The sequence below is a fragment of the Amia ocellicauda genome, chromosome 14 (assembly GCF_036373705.1).
Source record: "Amia ocellicauda isolate fAmiCal2 chromosome 14, fAmiCal2.hap1, whole genome shotgun sequence".
Taxonomy (NCBI): domain Eukaryota; kingdom Metazoa; phylum Chordata; class Actinopteri; order Amiiformes; family Amiidae; genus Amia; species Amia ocellicauda.
Window position 1 is genome coordinate 5,522,818 of NC_089863.1, and position 16,704 is coordinate 5,539,521.

At 45.5% G+C, this 16,704-nt stretch overlaps 3 non-coding genes across 3 annotated transcripts; all 3 read left to right on the forward strand.

The window, feature by feature from the left end:
• Positions 1–3,296: 3,296 nt before the first annotated feature.
• trnae-cuc (transfer RNA glutamic acid (anticodon CUC)) lies at positions 3,297–3,368 on the forward strand. The gene has a single exon. It is a non-coding gene; the product is annotated as a tRNA-Glu (tRNA).
• Positions 3,369–8,333: 4,965 nt separating this feature from the next.
• trnae-cuc (transfer RNA glutamic acid (anticodon CUC)) lies at positions 8,334–8,405 on the forward strand. The gene has a single exon. It is a non-coding gene; the product is annotated as a tRNA-Glu (tRNA).
• A 4,965-nt stretch (positions 8,406–13,370) lies between these two features.
• trnae-cuc (transfer RNA glutamic acid (anticodon CUC)) lies at positions 13,371–13,442 on the forward strand. Its single transcript has one exon. It is a non-coding gene; the product is annotated as a tRNA-Glu (tRNA).
• The last annotated feature ends 3,262 nt before the right edge of the window (positions 13,443–16,704 follow it).

Genomic DNA, 16,704 nt, shown 5'->3' on the forward strand with positions numbered 1-16,704 from the left:
GACAAAAACAAAAAATGCAGCATCACAAGCAAAGACGAGGGCTGCAGGCCAGTCTTGATAAAGTTTTTTTTTTTTTTGATTTCAATACATTTATTTGTTTTCAATTCTATAAATGTTGCATTCGATTTTTTTATTTTTGATCTCAAAATCAATTTTTTGACTAGAGGCAGAGGAGGGTCGTGGTTTGGAGGAGGTGCGACGGCGAGGGCTGACTACCGGAGTACTGGCAGGACCAGCACTGAAGGGTGCTGCTATCTCTGAAGCTCCAAAGTCAGCCAGCTCCTCAACCAGCCGCTCCCTGAAGGCCAACTGTGTGAGATGCGCCAGCCCTTTCACCTTGGTCAGGTGCTGGTGCAGGATGAAGGAGTTGACGACAGCAGTGTCCACAAAGTGGTAAAAGAGGGTCTTGTACCACTTCATGGTCTTCTGCAGGACATGGCAGTAGCCGACCAGAGCATCGGACAGGTCGACGCCCCCAATTCCAGCAGTGTAGTCCTTCACGGCACAAGGGATGGGGACATCCTTCCGTATCCAAGCTCCATTCTCCTTCACTCGGCGATTGGCAAAGTCATATAGATATTAATTCATACATACAGTTAGGTCCATAACTGGGTAGATGAGTAGTGGAGGACACCGTGAGCACACTGGCCTGGTCTGGCTACCCAAGTAGGGGTACTGATGCGGAGTTTCCTAGGGGCAGCCATGGGGGAGGAGCAATGGCAGGTAGCGGTCCTCAGGCCACTGCAGGAGGAGCTGCTGACGTGGCACCAGTGGATCACAAAGACAGTGCAACACCTCCACTAGGGTTTCTACAGGGCCAGTGCCGATGAGATGTGGAAGACTTCTGCCGACTGGCAGATGCAAGACGCTGAATCGGCGCTGCTGTTGAAACCGAGACAGTCGATACCATCCCACACAGAGATCACCAGACCAGCCCACCTGCTCACTGATTGGGTTAGGAAGAACCGTCACTCAAAACTACTGGACCAATGGAGAGCCGAGATCCACGCCTCCCTGTAAATCCCACCCTCACGACAAAACAGCGCCAAAACTCGTAAACGAAAGAAAAAAATCAAAAGCAAAGAAACGGGCGACGAAAACAAAATTGCAGCATCGCAAGCAAAGACGGGGGCTGCAGGCCAGTTTTGATAAAGTTTTTTTTTTTTTTTTTGCTTTCGATACATTTATTTGTTTTCAATTCTATAAATGTTGCATTCGATTTTTTTATTTTTGATCTCAAAATCAATTTTTTGACTAGAGGCAGAGGAGGGTCGTGGTTTGGAGGAGGTGCGACGGCGAGGGCTGACTACCGGAGTACTGGCAGGACCAGCACTGAAGGGTGCTGCTATCTCTGAAGCTCCAAAGTCAGCCAGCTCCTCAACCAGCCGCTCCCTGAAGGCCAACTGTGTGAGATGCGCCAGCCCTTTCACCTTGGTCAGGTGCTGGTGCAGGATGAAGGAGTTGACGACAGCAGTGTCCACAAAGTGGTAAAAGAGGGTCTTCTACCACTTCATGGTCTTCTGCAGGACATGGCAGTAGCCAAGCAGAGCATCGGACAGGTCGACGCCCCCAATTCCAGCAGTGTAGTCCTTCACGGCACAAGGGATGGGGACATCCTTCCGTATCCAAGCTCCATTCTCCTTCACTCGGCGATTGGCAAAGTCATATAGATATATATACATACATACAGTTAGGTCCATAACTGGGTAGATGAGCAGCGGAGGACACCGTGGGCACACTGGCCTGGTCTGGCTACCCAAGTAGGGGTACTGATGCGGAGGTTCCTAGGGGCAGCCATGGGGGAAGAGCATTGGCAGGTAGCGGTCCTCAGGCCACTGCAGGAGGAGCTGCTGACGTGGCACCAGTGCATCACAAAGACAGTGCAACACCACCACTAGGGTTTCTACAGGGCCAGTGCCGATGAGATGTGGAAGACTTCTGCCGACTGGCCAGGAATTGAGAGGAAGGGATTGTGACTGGGTAGCTGAGTTGGCGTGAAGCAGAGAGTGTGTGCCAATGCTATGCGGGAGCGAGCGCCTGTGTGATAGAGAGCAGAATAGAGTGAGATAGGGAGTTAAGTGTAATTGTTTGGGCGTGGGTCTCAGCCGATAGGGGCCTTTTAGATTGTGTTTTTTAAGGCCAATAAACCTTCCTGACGTTGCTTTATACTTGTTGTCTGCTAAAGGAAAAAGACCCCCGCTTGCTACAATACTTTTGTTTGTTAACTTTCGAACTTTGGATTCACTTGACAATAGTACGTCCACCTGCTTCCGCAGTCAGTGCACCAGTCACAATCATAGATTTTATAGATTTGCTTTAACCCTGGCCAGTAGGAATTCGACCTGCCCACATCAAACATCTGCGTCTCTCTGCCCCCGCCCCTCCCCCAAGGCATCGCAGGCTGGCAGGCAGCACAGACACAAGGCTGCGCGCACACAAGAGCAAACCCACAAGCAGTGACCACATAGATACAGAATACTTTGTAAAAAATAATCCCAACGCTGGACGGGCCCCTTCGCTGGCTGGGGCCCCGGGACTCGAGCCCTGGTAAGCCCTTGCAATAAGTAAGCCTGACTACACCTATACTTAAGAATTAAACCGGCTCATCGTTATTGAAAGCGAAGAAAATGTGAACAATCTTCTGTTTTTCACTTCTGACAGATTACATACAAATTTAAATACATTCGGTACATCATGAATGAACCAACTGGCAATATATTGTCTTTGAAATGAACTTTACACCATTCTGCGATACAGCGAATAAAAAGCCTATCATTGAACTTTTATAACGTATATTTTGAAAACAACCACAGTCATACATACAACCTGCTACTTGAGAAACATAAATATTCTACTTTTCAGTACATCTAAACATTTGAATAAGTCGTGAAGTGAACTTACTTTAAGCGCACTCTTCGGTCTGAAGTCATCTGAGGAGCCTTTTCTCAAAGTGGTCTGAAGGAAGAGCACTCGAGCGCTTTCAAATAATGAATCTGGGAACATCTGTGACAGTATCAAACACGTGTTTAATGATTTATTATCCATTATTCGAGTTCCATACTGCAACTTCGGAGTCCTATACGACAAGGTCAGTGTGGAACCGTGTATGCATGTCGTTATCCATCCAACACAAAACTATAATCGTGACTTTTGATCTTTAAAAAACATTGCTCGTGCCACTTTCCTTATGAATACGTTAATAAATAATCGAAGTCTTGTGGAGCTTACATCAGTTCATAATGACACAATCTGTTCCATATTTTGGATCTTTCTATCTCACGAGCGAAGTCACCGCTTCCCTGGTGGTCTAGTGGTTAGGATTCGGCGCTCTCACCGCCGCGGCCCGGGTTCGATTCCCGGTCAGGGAACTCGCTCTTTCCCGCCCCTTCCATAAGCGAATGGAAAATCAATAAATCAAATCTATTCACGCTAAGTAGAGTGCATGTTATCAAATATGTATTTCCTGACTTCCCGTTTCAATCCTTGTAATGAGGGTGGGAGGTGCTGTATTGTGAGAAGGAGGGCCATGTGCGCTGCTTGCAAAATGCAGGATGCGAAGGTAGCACATTACAAAGGATTGAGGGAGAGAGACGATACTGCATTTCATAATACATCTTGAGACAGGTGTGAATTCTCACACTGTCAGAGAGTTGGCGCTGTCTTGGAAATATTACAGTGGTGGGTCCAAGGAGACACTTTTGTAAGTCAATCTTATTTGCACGCTTGTATTATTTCCTGACGGCTGCTAATTTGTCTTTGAGTGACCATCTAGGGAGGCATGTAAGAAATGCTGGAAATAAACTCATTCATGAACGGAAAAGATGTTCAGTTAAACTTCCGCAGTTTATTGTTAACCTATTTCTTGCTTTAATTTACTAATGTGATCTTTATAAGTGACATGGGAATCGAGAATTAGTCAAAGGTATTGAAGAGGTTACTACTGTAATTTGTGAGTTGTTGATTACTATAGAGGGAGGGCTGGAAGACTTAAGGGGATGTAAAATATACATTCTTTTTTTGTTTTGATTAGAGAAACATTGGTTTGAGCACCAGTTGAGCTTAAAACGTTTGAATTTAGGAGGAGATTAAGGTTAACCATCAACGGCTTTAAGGAAATCCCTGGTTTTGTTGTCCGTGAGAGCTGTTTGTATGTGTTCAGTTAGCAGTAAAGTGGCTGATGCAAGACGATCTTTTTGTGCAAAAGACAAACTGATTTTCAGATTCTGATTCTGAGATTCTAAATAAAAAACTGGCCAGTAAGTATTTTTCCAAATATTTTTTAGAACAGGTACAATGCTGATGGGTCTGTAGTTCGAAATGTGTTCTTTAATCAGATGGGGGTGATCAAGCCTTTCTTACAAATGGGATGAGTGTTATTTAAGATGCAAAGATTAGTAATGTGATGAATAATATTTTATACACATCTGCTGCGTGAAGAATGCTGACCAGCACCAGTCTACTCAAACACTCCAATATCAGCAACAAACTTAGGTTATGTTATGTTCATTATTATGCAGGAGGTAAACCATCTGGTATTTGAATGAGATGTAATCACTTCCAATAGATAAGACTGTAACCTGTCTATCTGAAGATGCAAAAAGGCTTCTCCAAACTCACATGTATATTTATCTATAATCTATATTTATCTTTTATGGAATAAACTTGTTACTTCTTCATCGCTGTATCCTGGGATTTACTAAAACCACTACAGATATAAAGAGCGATAATAATCTTGAATTCAATAAACATGATCCAGTGATTGTGCAGCTCTTGACTGCAGGTCTCTGCGCATACAGGGTGTTTAATGAGTCGCTGAATCGGCGCTGCTGTTTAAACCGAGACAGTCGATACCATCCCACACAGAGATCACCAGACCAGCCCACCTGCTCACTGATTGGGTTAGGAAGAACCGTCACTCAAAACTACTCGACCAATGGAGAGCCATGATCCACGCCTCCCTGTAAATCCCACCCTCACGACAAAACAGCGCCAAAACTCGTAAACGAAAGAAAAAAAATCGAAAGCAAAGAAACTGGCGACGAAAACAAAAAATGCAGCATCACAAGCAAAGACGAGGGCTGCAGGCCAGTCTTGATAAAGTTTTTTTTTTTTTTGATTTCAATACATTTATTTGTTTTCAATTCTATAAATGTTGCATTCGATTTTTTTATTTTTGATCTCAAAATCAATTTTTTGACTAGAGGCAGAGGAGGGTCGTGGTTTGGAGGAGGTGCGACGGCGAGGGCTGACTACCGGAGTACTGGCAGGACCAGCACTGAAGGGTGCTGCTATCTCTGAAGCTCCAAAGTCAGCCAGCTCCTCAACCAGCCGCTCCCTGAAGGCCAACTGTGTGAGATGCGCCAGCCCTTTCACCTTGGTCAGGTGCTGGTGCAGGATGAAGGAGTTGACGACAGCAGTGTCCACAAAGTGGTAAAAGAGGGTCTTGTACCACTTCATGGTCTTCTGCAGGACATGGCAGTAGCCGACCAGAGCATCGGACAGGTCGACGCCCCCAATTCCAGCAGTGTAGTCCTTCACGGCACAAGGGATGGGGACATCCTTCCGTATCCAAGCTCCATTCTCCTTCACTCGGCGATTGGCAAAGTCATATAGATATTAATTCATACATACAGTTAGGTCCATAACTGGGAAGATGAGTAGTGGAGGACACCGTGAGCACACTGGCCTGGTCTGGCTACCCAAGTAGGGGTACTGATGCGGAGGTTCCTAGGGGCAGCCATGGGGGAGGAGCAATGGCAGGTAGCGGTCCTCAGGCCACTGCAGGAGGAGCTGCTGACGTGGCACCAGTGGATCACAAAGACAGTGCAACACCTCCACTAGGGTTTCTACAGGGCCAGTGCCGATGAGATGTGGAAGACTTCTGCCGACTGGCAGATGCAAGATGCTGAATCGGCGCTGCTGTTGAAACCGAGACAGTCGATACCATCCCACACAGAGATCACCAGACCAGCCCACCTGCTCACTGATTGGGTTAGGAAGAACCGTCACTCAAAACTACTGGACCAATGGAGAGCCGAGATCCACGCCTCCCTGTAAATCCCACCCTCACGACAAAACAGCGCCAAAACTCGTAAACGAAAGAAAAAAATCAAAAGCAAAGAAACGGGCGACGAAAACAAAATTGCAGCATCGCAAGCAAAGACGGGGGCTGCAGGCCAGTTTTGATAAAGTTTTTTTTTTTTTTTTTGCTTTCGATACATTTATTTGTTTTCAATTCTATAAATGTTGCATTCGATTTTTTTATTTTTGATCTCAAAATCAATTTTTTGACTAGAGGCAGAGGAGGGTCGTGGTTTGGAGGAGGTGCGACGGCGAGGGCTGACTACCGGAGTACTGGCAGGACCAGCACTGAAGGGTGCTGCTATCTCTGAAGCTCCAAAGTCAGCCAGCTCCTCAAACAGCCGCTCCCTGAAGGCCAACTGTGTGAGATGCGCCAGCCCTTTCACCTTGGTCAGGTGCTGGTGCAGGATGAAGGAGTTGACGACAGCAGTGTCCACATAGTGGTAAAAGAGGGTCTTCTACCACTTCATGGTCTTCTGCAGGACATGGCAGTAGCCAAGCAGAGCATCGGACAGGTCGACGCCCCCAATTCCAGCAGTGTAGTCCTTCACGGCACAAGGGATGGGGACATCCTTCCGTATCCAAGCTCCATTCTCCTTCACTCGGCGATTGGCAAAGTCATATAGATATATATACATACATACAGTTAGGTCCATAACTGGGTAGATGAGCAGCGGAGGACACCGTGGGCACACTGGCCTGGTCTGGCTACCCAAGTAGGGGTACTGATGCGGAGGTTCCTAGGGGCAGCCATGGGGGAAGAGCATTGGCAGGTAGCGGTCCTCAGGCCACTGCAGGAGGAGCTGCTGACGTGGCACCAGTGCATCACAAAGACAGTGCAACACCACCACTAGGGTTTCTACAGGGCCAGTGCCGATGAGATGTGGAAGACTTCTGCCGACTGGCCAGGAATTGAGAGGAAGGGATTGTGACTGGGTAGCTGAGTTGGCGTGAAGCAGAGAGTGTGTGCCAATGCTATGCGGGAGCGAGCGCCTGTGTGATAGAGAGCAGAATAGAGTGAGATAGGGAGTTAAGTGTAATTGTTTGGGCGTGGGTCTCAGCCGATAGGGGCCTTTTAGATTGTGTTTTTTAAGGCCAATAAACCTTCCTGACGTTGCTTTATACTTGTTGTCTGCTAAAGGAAAAAGACCCCCGCTTGCTACAATACTTTTGTTTGTTAACTTTCGAACTTTGGATTCACTTGACAATAGTACGTCCACCTGCTTCCGCAGTCAGTGCACCAGTCACAATCATAGATTTTATAGATTTGCTTTAACCCTGGCCAGTAGGAATTCGACCTGCCCACATCAAACATCTGCGTCTCTCTGCCCCCGCCCCTCCCCCAAGGCATCGCAGGCTGGCAGGCAGCACAGACACAAGGCTGCGCGCACACAAGAGCAAACCCACAAGCAGTGACCACATAGATACAGAATACTTTGTAAAAAATAATCCCAACGCTGGACGGGCCCCTTCGCTGGCTGGGGCCCCGGGACTCGAGCCCTGGTAAGCCCTTGCAATAAGTAAGCCTGACTACACCTATACTTAAGAATTAAACCGGCTCATCGTTATTGAAAGCGAAGAAAATGTGAACAATCTTCTGTTTTTCACTTCTGACAGATTACATACAAATTTAAATACATTCGCTACATCATGAATGAACCAACTGGCAATATATTGTCTTTGAAATGAACTTTACACCATTCCGCGATACAGCGAATAAAAAGCCTATCATTGAACTTTTATAACGTATATTTTGAAAACAACCACAGTCATACATACAACCTGCTACTTGAGAAACATAAATATTCTACTTTTCAGTACATCTAAACATTTGAATAAGTCGTGAAGTGAACTTACTTTAAGCGCACTCTTCGGTCTGAAGTCATCTGAGGAGCCTTTTCTCAAAGTGGTCTGAAGGAAGAGCACTCGAGCGCTTTCAAATAATGAATCTGGGAACATCTGTGACAGTATCAAACACGTGTTTAATGATTTATTATCCATTATTCGAGTTGCATACTGCAACTTCGGAGTCCTATACGACAAGGTCAGTGTGGAACCGTGTATGCATGTCGTTATCCATCCAACACAAAACTATAATCGTGACTTTTGATCTTTAAAAAACATTGCTCGTGCCACTTTCCTTATGAATACGTTAATAAATAATCGAAGTCTTGTGGAGCTTACATCAGTTCATAATGACACAATCTGTTCCATATTTTGGATCTTTCTATCTCACGAGCAAAGTCACCGCTTCCCTGGTGGTCTAGTGGTTAGGATTCGGCGCTCTCACCGCCGCGGCCCGGGTTCGATTCCCGGTCAGGGAACTCGCTCTTTCCCGCCCCTTCCATAAACGAATGGAAAATCAATAAATCAAATCTATTCACGCTAAGTAGAGTGCATGTTATCAAATATGTATTTCCTGACTTTTCCCGTTTCAATCCTTGTAATGAGGGTGGGAGGTGCTGTATTGTGAGAAGAAGGGCCATGTGCGCTGCTTGCAAAATGCAGGATGTGAAGGTAGCACATTACAAAGGATTGAGGGAGAGAGACGATACTGCATTTCATAATACATCTTGAGACAGGTGTGAATTCTCACACTGTCAGAGAGTTGGCGCTGTCTTGGAAATATTACAGTGGTGGGTCCAAGGAGACACTTTTGTAAGTCAATCTTATTTGCACGCTTGTATTATTTCCTGACGGCTGCTAATTTGTCTTTGAGTGACCATCTAGGGAGGCATGTAAGAAATGCTGGAAATAAACTCATTCATGAACGGAAAAGATGTTCAGTTAAACTTCCGCAGTTTATTGTTAACCTATTTCTTGCTTTAATTTACTAATGTGATCTTTATAAGTGACATGGGAATCGAGAATTAGTCAAAGGTATTGAAGAGGTTACTACTGTAATTTGTGAGTTGTTGATTACTATAGAGGGAGGGCTGGAAGACTTAAGGGGATCTAAAATATACATTCTTTTTTTGTTTTGATTAGAGAAACATTGGTTTGAGCACCAGTTGAGCTTAAAACGTTTGAATTTAGGAGGAGATTAAGGTTAACCATCAACGGCTTTAAGGAAATCCCTGGTTTTGTTGTCCGTGAGAGCTGTTTGTATGTGTTCAGTTAGCAGTAAAGTGGCTGATGCAAGACGATCTTTTTGTGCAAAAGACAAACTGATTTTCAGATTCTGATTCTGAGATTCTAAATAAAAAACTGGCCAGTAAGTATTTTTCCAAATATTTTTTAGAACAGGTACAATGCTGATGGGTCTGTAGTTCGAAATGTGTTCTTTAATCAGATGGGGGTGATCAAGCCTTTCTTACAAATGGGATGAGTGTTATTTAAGATGCAAAGATTAGTAATGTGATGAATAATATTTTATACACATCTGCTGCGTGAAGAATGCTGACCAGCACCAGTCTACTCAAACACTCCAATATCAGCAACAAACTTAGGTTATGTTATGTTCATTATTATGCAGGAGGTAAACCATCTGGTATTTGAATGAGATGTAATCACTTCCAATAGATAAGACTGTAACCTGTCTATCTGAAGATGCAAAAAGGCTTCTCCAAACTCACATGTATATTTATCTATAATCTATATTTATCTTTTATGGAATAAACTTGTTACTTCTTCATCGCTGTATCCTGGGATTTACTAAAACCACTACAGATATAAAGAGCGATAATAATCTTGAATTCAATAAACATGATCCAGTGATTGTGCAGCTCTTGACTGCAGGTCTCTGCGCATACAGGGTGTTTAATGAGTCGCTGAATCGGCGCTGCTGTTTAAACCGAGACAGTCGATACCATCCCACACAGAGATCACCAGACCAGCCCACCTGCTCACTGATTGGGTTAGGAAGAACCGTCACTCAAAACTACTCGACCAATGGAGAGCCATGATCCACGCCTCCCTGTAAATCCCACCCTCACGACAAAACAGCGCCAAAACTCGTAAACGAAAGAAAAAAAATCGAAAGCAAAGAAACTGGCGACGAAAACAAAAAATGCAGCATCACAAGCAAAGACGAGGGCTGCAGGCCAGTCTTGATAAAGTTTTTTTTTTTTTGATTTCAATACATTTATTTGTTTTCAATTCTATAAATGTTGCATTCGATTTTTTTATTTTTAATCTCAAAATCAATTTTTTGACTAGAGGCAGAGGAGGGTCGTGGTTTGGAGGAGGTGCGACGGCGAGGGCTGACTACCGGAGTACTGGCAGGACCAGCACTGAAGGGTGCTGCTATCTCTGAAGCTCCAAAGTCAGCCAGCTCCTCAACCAGCCGCTCCCTGAAGGCCAACTGTGTGAGATGCGCCAGCCCTTTCACCTTGGTCAGGTGCTGGTGCAGGATGAAGGAGTTGACGACAGCAGTGTCCACAAAGTGGTAAAAGAGGGTCTTGTACCACTTCATGGTCTTCTGCAGGACATGGCAGTAGCCGACCAGAGCATCGGACAGGTCGACGCCCCCAATTCCAGCAGTGTAGTCCTTCACGGCACAAGGGATGGGGACATCCTTCCGTATCCAAGCTCCATTCTCCTTCACTCGGCGATTGGCAAAGTCATATAGATATTAATTCATACATACAGTTAGGTCCATAACTGGGTAGATGAGTAGTGGAGGACACCGTGAGCACACTGGCCTGGTCTGGCTACCCAAGTAGGGGTACTGATGCGGAGGTTCCTAGGGGCAGCCATGGGGGAGGAGCAATGGCAGGTAGCGGTCCTCAGGCCACTGCAGGAGGAGCTGCTGACGTGGCACCAGTGGATCACAAAGACAGTGCAACACCTCCACTAGGGTTTCTACAGGGCCAGTGCCGATGAGATGTGGAAGACTTCTGCCGACTGGCAGATGCAAGACGCTGAATCGGCGCTGCTGTTGAAACCGAGACAGTCGATACCATCCCACACAGAGATCACCAGACCAGCCCACCTGCTCACTGATTGGGTTAGGAAGAACCGTCACTCAAAACTACTGGACCAATGGAGAGCCGAGATCCACGCCTCCCTGTAAATCCCACCCTCACGACAAAACAGCGCCAAAACTCGTAAACGAAAGAAAAAAATCAAAAGCAAAGAAACGGGCGACGAAAACAAAATTGCAGCATCGCAAGCAAAGACGGGGGCTGCAGGCCAGTTTTGATAAAGTTTTTTTTTTTTTTTTGCTTTCGATACATTTATTTGTTTTCAATTCTATAAATGTTGCATTCGATTTTTTTATTTTTGATCTCAAAATCAATTTTTTGACTAGAGGCAGAGGAGGGTCGTGGTTTGGAGGAGGTGCGACGGCGAGGGCTGACTACCGGAGTACTGGCAGGACCAGCACTGAAGGGTGCTGCTATCTCTGAAGCTCCAAAGTCAGCCAGCTCCTCAAACAGCCGCTCCCTGAAGGCCAACTGTGTGAGATGCGCCAGCCCTTTCACCTTGGTCAGGTGCTGGTGCAGGATGAAGGAGTTGACGACAGCAGTGTCCACAAAGTGGTAAAAGAGGGTCTTCTACCACTTCATGGTCTTCTGCAGGACATGGCAGTAGCCAAGCAGAGCATCGGACAGGTCGACGCCCCCAATTCCAGAAGTGTAGTCCTTCACGGCACAAGGGATGGGGACATCCTTCCGTATCCAAGCTCCATTCTCCTTCACTCGGCGATTGGCAAAGTCATATAGATATATATACATACATACAGTTAGGTCCATAACTGGGTAGATGAGCAGCGGAGGACACCGTGGGCACACTGGCCTGGTCTGGCTACCCAAGTAGGGGTACTGATGCGGAGGTTCCTAGGGGCAGCCATGGGGGAAGAGCATTGGCAGGTAGCGGTCCTCAGGCCACTGCAGGAGGAGCTGCTGACGTGGCACCAGTGCATCACAAAGACAGTGCAACACCACCACTAGGGTTTCTACAGGGCCAGTGCCGATGAGATGTGGAAGACTTCTGCCGACTGGCCAGGAATTGAGAGGAAGGGATTGTGACTGGGTAGCTGAGTTGGCGTGAAGCAGAGAGTGTGTGCCAATGCTATGCGGGAGCGAGCGCCTGTGTGATAGAGAGCAGAATAGAGTGAGATAGGGAGTTAAGTGTAATTGTTTGGGCGTGGGTCTCAGCCGATAGGGGCCTTTTAGATTGTGTTTTTTAAGGCCAATAAACCTTCCTGACGTTGCTTTATACTTGTTGTCTGCTAAAGGAAAAAGACCCCCGCTTGCTACAATACTTTTGTTTGTTAACTTTCGAACTTTGGATTCACTTGACAATAGTACGTCCACCTGCTTCCGCAGTCAGTGCACCAGTCACAATCATAGATTTTATAGATTTGCTTTAACCCTGGCCAGTAGGAATTCGACCTGCCCACATCAAACATCTGCGTCTCTCTGCCCCCGCCCCTCCCCCAAGGCATCGCAGGCTGGCAGGCAGCACAGACACAAGGCTGCGCGCACACAAGAGCAAACCCACAAGCAGTGACCACATAGATACAGAATACTTTGTAAAAAATAATCCCAACGCTGGACGGGCCCCTTCGCTGGCTGGGGCCCCGGGACTCGAGCCCTGGTAAGCCCTTGCAATAAGTAAGCCTGACTACACCTATACTTAAGAATTAAACCGGCTCATCGTTATTGAAAGCGAAGAAAATGTGAACAATCTTCTGTTTTTCACTTCTGACAGATTACATACAAATTTAAATACATTCGCTACATCATGAATGAACCAACTGGCAATATATTGTCTTTGAAATGAACTTTACACCATTCCGCGATACAGCGAATAAAAAGCCTATCATTGAACTTTTATAACGTATATTTTGAAAACAACCACAGTCATACATACAACCTGCTACTTGAGAAACATAAATATTCTACTTTTCAGTACATCTAAACATTTGAATAAGTCGTGAAGTGAACTTACTTTAAGCGCACTCTTCGGTCTGAAGTCATCTGAGGAGCCTTTTCTCAAAGTGGTCTGAAGGAAGAGCACTCGAGCGCTTTCAAATAATGAATCTGGGAACATCTGTGACAGTATCAAACACGTGTTTAATGATTTATTATCCATTATTCGAGTTGCATACTGCAACTTCGGAGTCCTATACGACAAGGTCAGTGTGGAACCGTGTATGCATGTCGTTATCCATCCAACACAAAACTATAATCGTGACTTTTGATCTTTAAAAAACATTGCTCGTGCCACTTTCCTTATGAATACGTTAATAAATAATCGAAGTCTTGTGGAGCTTACATCAGTTCATAATGACACAATCTGTTCCATATTTTGGATCTTTCTATCTCACGAGCAAAGTCACCGCTTCCCTGGTGGTCTAGTGGTTAGGATTCGGCGCTCTCACCGCCGCGGCCCGGGTTCGATTCCCGGTCAGGGAACTCGCTCTTTCCCACCCCTTCCATAAGCGAATGGAAAATCAATAAATCAAATCTATTCACGCTAAGTAGAGTTCATGTTATCAAATATGTATTTCCTGACTTCCCGTTTCAATCCTTGTAATGAGGGTGGGAGGTGCTGTATTGTGAGAAGAAGGGCCATGTGCGCTGCTTGCAAAATGCAGGATGTGAAGGTAGCACATTACAAAGGATTGAGGGAGAGAGACGATACTGCATTTCATAATACATCTTGAGACAGGTGTGAATTCTCACACTGTCAGAGAGTTGGCGCTGTCTTGGAAATATTACAGTGGTGGGTCCAAGGAGACACTTTTGTAAGTCAATCTTATTTGCACGCTTGTATTATTTCCTGACGGCTGCTAATTTGTCTTTGAGTGACCATCTAGGGAGGCATGTAAGAAATGCTGGAAATAAACTCATTCATGAACGGAAAAGATGTTCAGTTAAACTTCCGCAGTTTATTGTTAACCTATTTCTTGCTTTAATTTACTAATGTGATCTTTATAAGTGACATGGGAATCGAGAATTAGTCAAAGGTATTGAAGAGGTTACTACTGTAATTTGTGAGTTGTTGATTACTATAGAGGGAGGGCTGGAAGACTTAAGGGGATCTAAAATATACATTCTTTTTTTGTTTTGATTAGAGAAACATTGGTTTGAGCACCAGTTGAGCTTAAAACGTTTGAATTTAGGAGGAGATTAAGGTTAACCATCAACGGCTTTAAGGAAATCCCTGGTTTTGTTGTCCGTGAGAGCTGTTTGTATGTGTTCAGTTAGCAGTAAAGTGGCTGATGCAAGACGATCTTTTTGTGCAAAAGACAAACTGATTTTCAGATTCTGATTCTGAGATTCTAAATAAAAAACTGGCCAGTAAGTATTTTTCCAAATATTTTTTAGAACAGGTACAATGCTGATGGGTCTGTAGTTCGAAATGTGTTCTTTAATCAGATGGGGGTGATCAAGCCTTTCTTACAAATGGGATGAGTGTTATTTAAGATGCAAAGATTAGTAATGTGATGAATAATATTTTATACACATCTGCTGCGTGAAGAATGCTGACCAGCACCAGTCTACTCAAACACTCCAATATCAGCAACAAACTTAGGTTATGTTATGTTCATTATTATGCAGGAGGTAAACCATCTGGTATTTGAATGAGATGTAATCACTTCCAATAGATAAGACTGTAACCTGTCTATCTGAAGATGCAAAAAGGCTTCTCCAAACTCACATGTATATTTATCTATAATCTATATTTATGTTTTATGGAATAAACTTGTTACTTCTTCATCGCTGTATCCTGGGATTTACTAAAACCACTACAGATATAAAGAGCGATAATAATCTTGAATTCAATAAACATGATCCAGTGATTGTGCAGCTCTTGACTGCAGGTCTCTGCGCATACAGGGTGTTTAATGAGTCGCTGAATCGGCGCTGCTGTTTAAACCGAGACAGTCGATACCATCCCACACAGAGATCACCAGACCAGCCCACCTGCTCACTGATTGGGTTAGGAAGAACCGTCACTCAAAACTACTCGACCAATGGAGAGCCATGATCCACGCCTCCCTGTAAATCCCACCCTCACGACAAAACAGCGCCAAAACTCGTAAACGAAAGAAAAAAAATCGAAAGCAAAGAAACTGGCGACGAAAACAAAAAATGCAGCATCACAAGCAAAGACGAGGGCTGCAGGCCAGTCTTGATAAAGTTTTTTTTTTTTTTATTTCAATACATTTATTTGTTTTCAATTCTATAAATGTTGCATTCGATTTTTTTATTTTTGATCTCAAAATCAATTTTTTGACTAGAGGCAGAGGAGGGTCGTGGTTTGGAGGAGGTGCGACGGCGAGGGCTGACTACCGGAGTACTGGCAGGACCAGCACTGAAGGGTGCTGCTATCTCTGAAGCTCCAAAGTCAGCCAGCTCCTCAACCAGCCGCTCCCTGAAGGCCAACTGTGTGAGATGCGCCAGCCCTTTCACCTTGGTCAGGTGCTGGTGCAGGATGAAGGAGTTGACGACAGCAGTGTCCACAAAGTGGTAAAAGAGGGTCTTGTACCACTTCATGGTCTTCTGCAGGACATGGCAGTAGCCGACCAGAGCATCGGACAGGTCGACGCCCCCAATTCCAGCAGTGTAGTCCTTCACGGCACAAGGGATGGGGACATCCTTCCGTATCCAAGCTCCATTCTCCTTCACTCGGCGATTGGCAAAGTCATATAGATATTAATTCATACATACAGTTAGGTCCATAACTGGGTAGATGAGTAGTGGAGGACACCGTGAGCACACTGGCCTGGTCTGGCTACCCAAGTAGGGGTACTGATGCGGAGGTTCCTAGGGGCAGCCATGAGGGAGGAGCAATGGCAGGTAGCGGTCCTCAGGCCACTGCAGGAGGAGCTGCTGACGTGGCACCAGTGGATCACAAAGACAGTGCAACACCTCCACTAGGGTTTCTACAGGGCCAGTGCCGATGAGATGTGGAAGACTTCTGCCGACTGGCAGATGCAAGACGCTGAATCGGCGCTGCTGTTGAAACCGAGACAGTCGATACCATCCCACACAGAGATCACCAGACCAGCCCACCTGCTCACTGATTGGGTTAGGAAGAACCGTCACTCAAAACTACTGGACCAATGGAGAGCCGAGATCCACGCCTCCCTGTAAATCCCACCCTCACGACAAAACAGCGCCAAAACTCGTAAACGAAAGAAAAAAATCAAAAGCAAAGAAACGGGCGACGAAAACAAAATTGCAGCATCGCAAGCAAAGACGGGGGCTGCAGGCCAGTTTTGATAAAGTTTTTTTTTTTTTTTTTGCTTTCGATACATTTATTTGTTTTCAATTCTATAAATGTTGCATTCGATTTTTTTATTTTTGATCTCAAAATCAATTTTTTGACTAGAGGCAGAGGAGGGTCGTGGTTTGGAGGAGGTGCGACGGCGAGGGCTGACTACCGGAGTACTGGCAGGACCAGCACTGAAGGGTGCTGCTATCTCTGAAGCTCCAAAGTCAGCCAGCTCCTCAAACAGCCGCTCCCTGAAGGCCAACTGTGTGAGATGCGCCAGCCCTTTCACCTTGGTCAGGTGCTGGTGCAGGATGAAGGAGTTGACGACAGCAGTGTCCACAAAGTGGTAAAAGAGGGTCTTCTACCACTTCATGGTCTTCTGCAGGACATGGCAGTAGCCAAGCAGAGCATCGGACAGGTCGACGCCCCCAATTCCAGAAGTGTAGTCCTTCA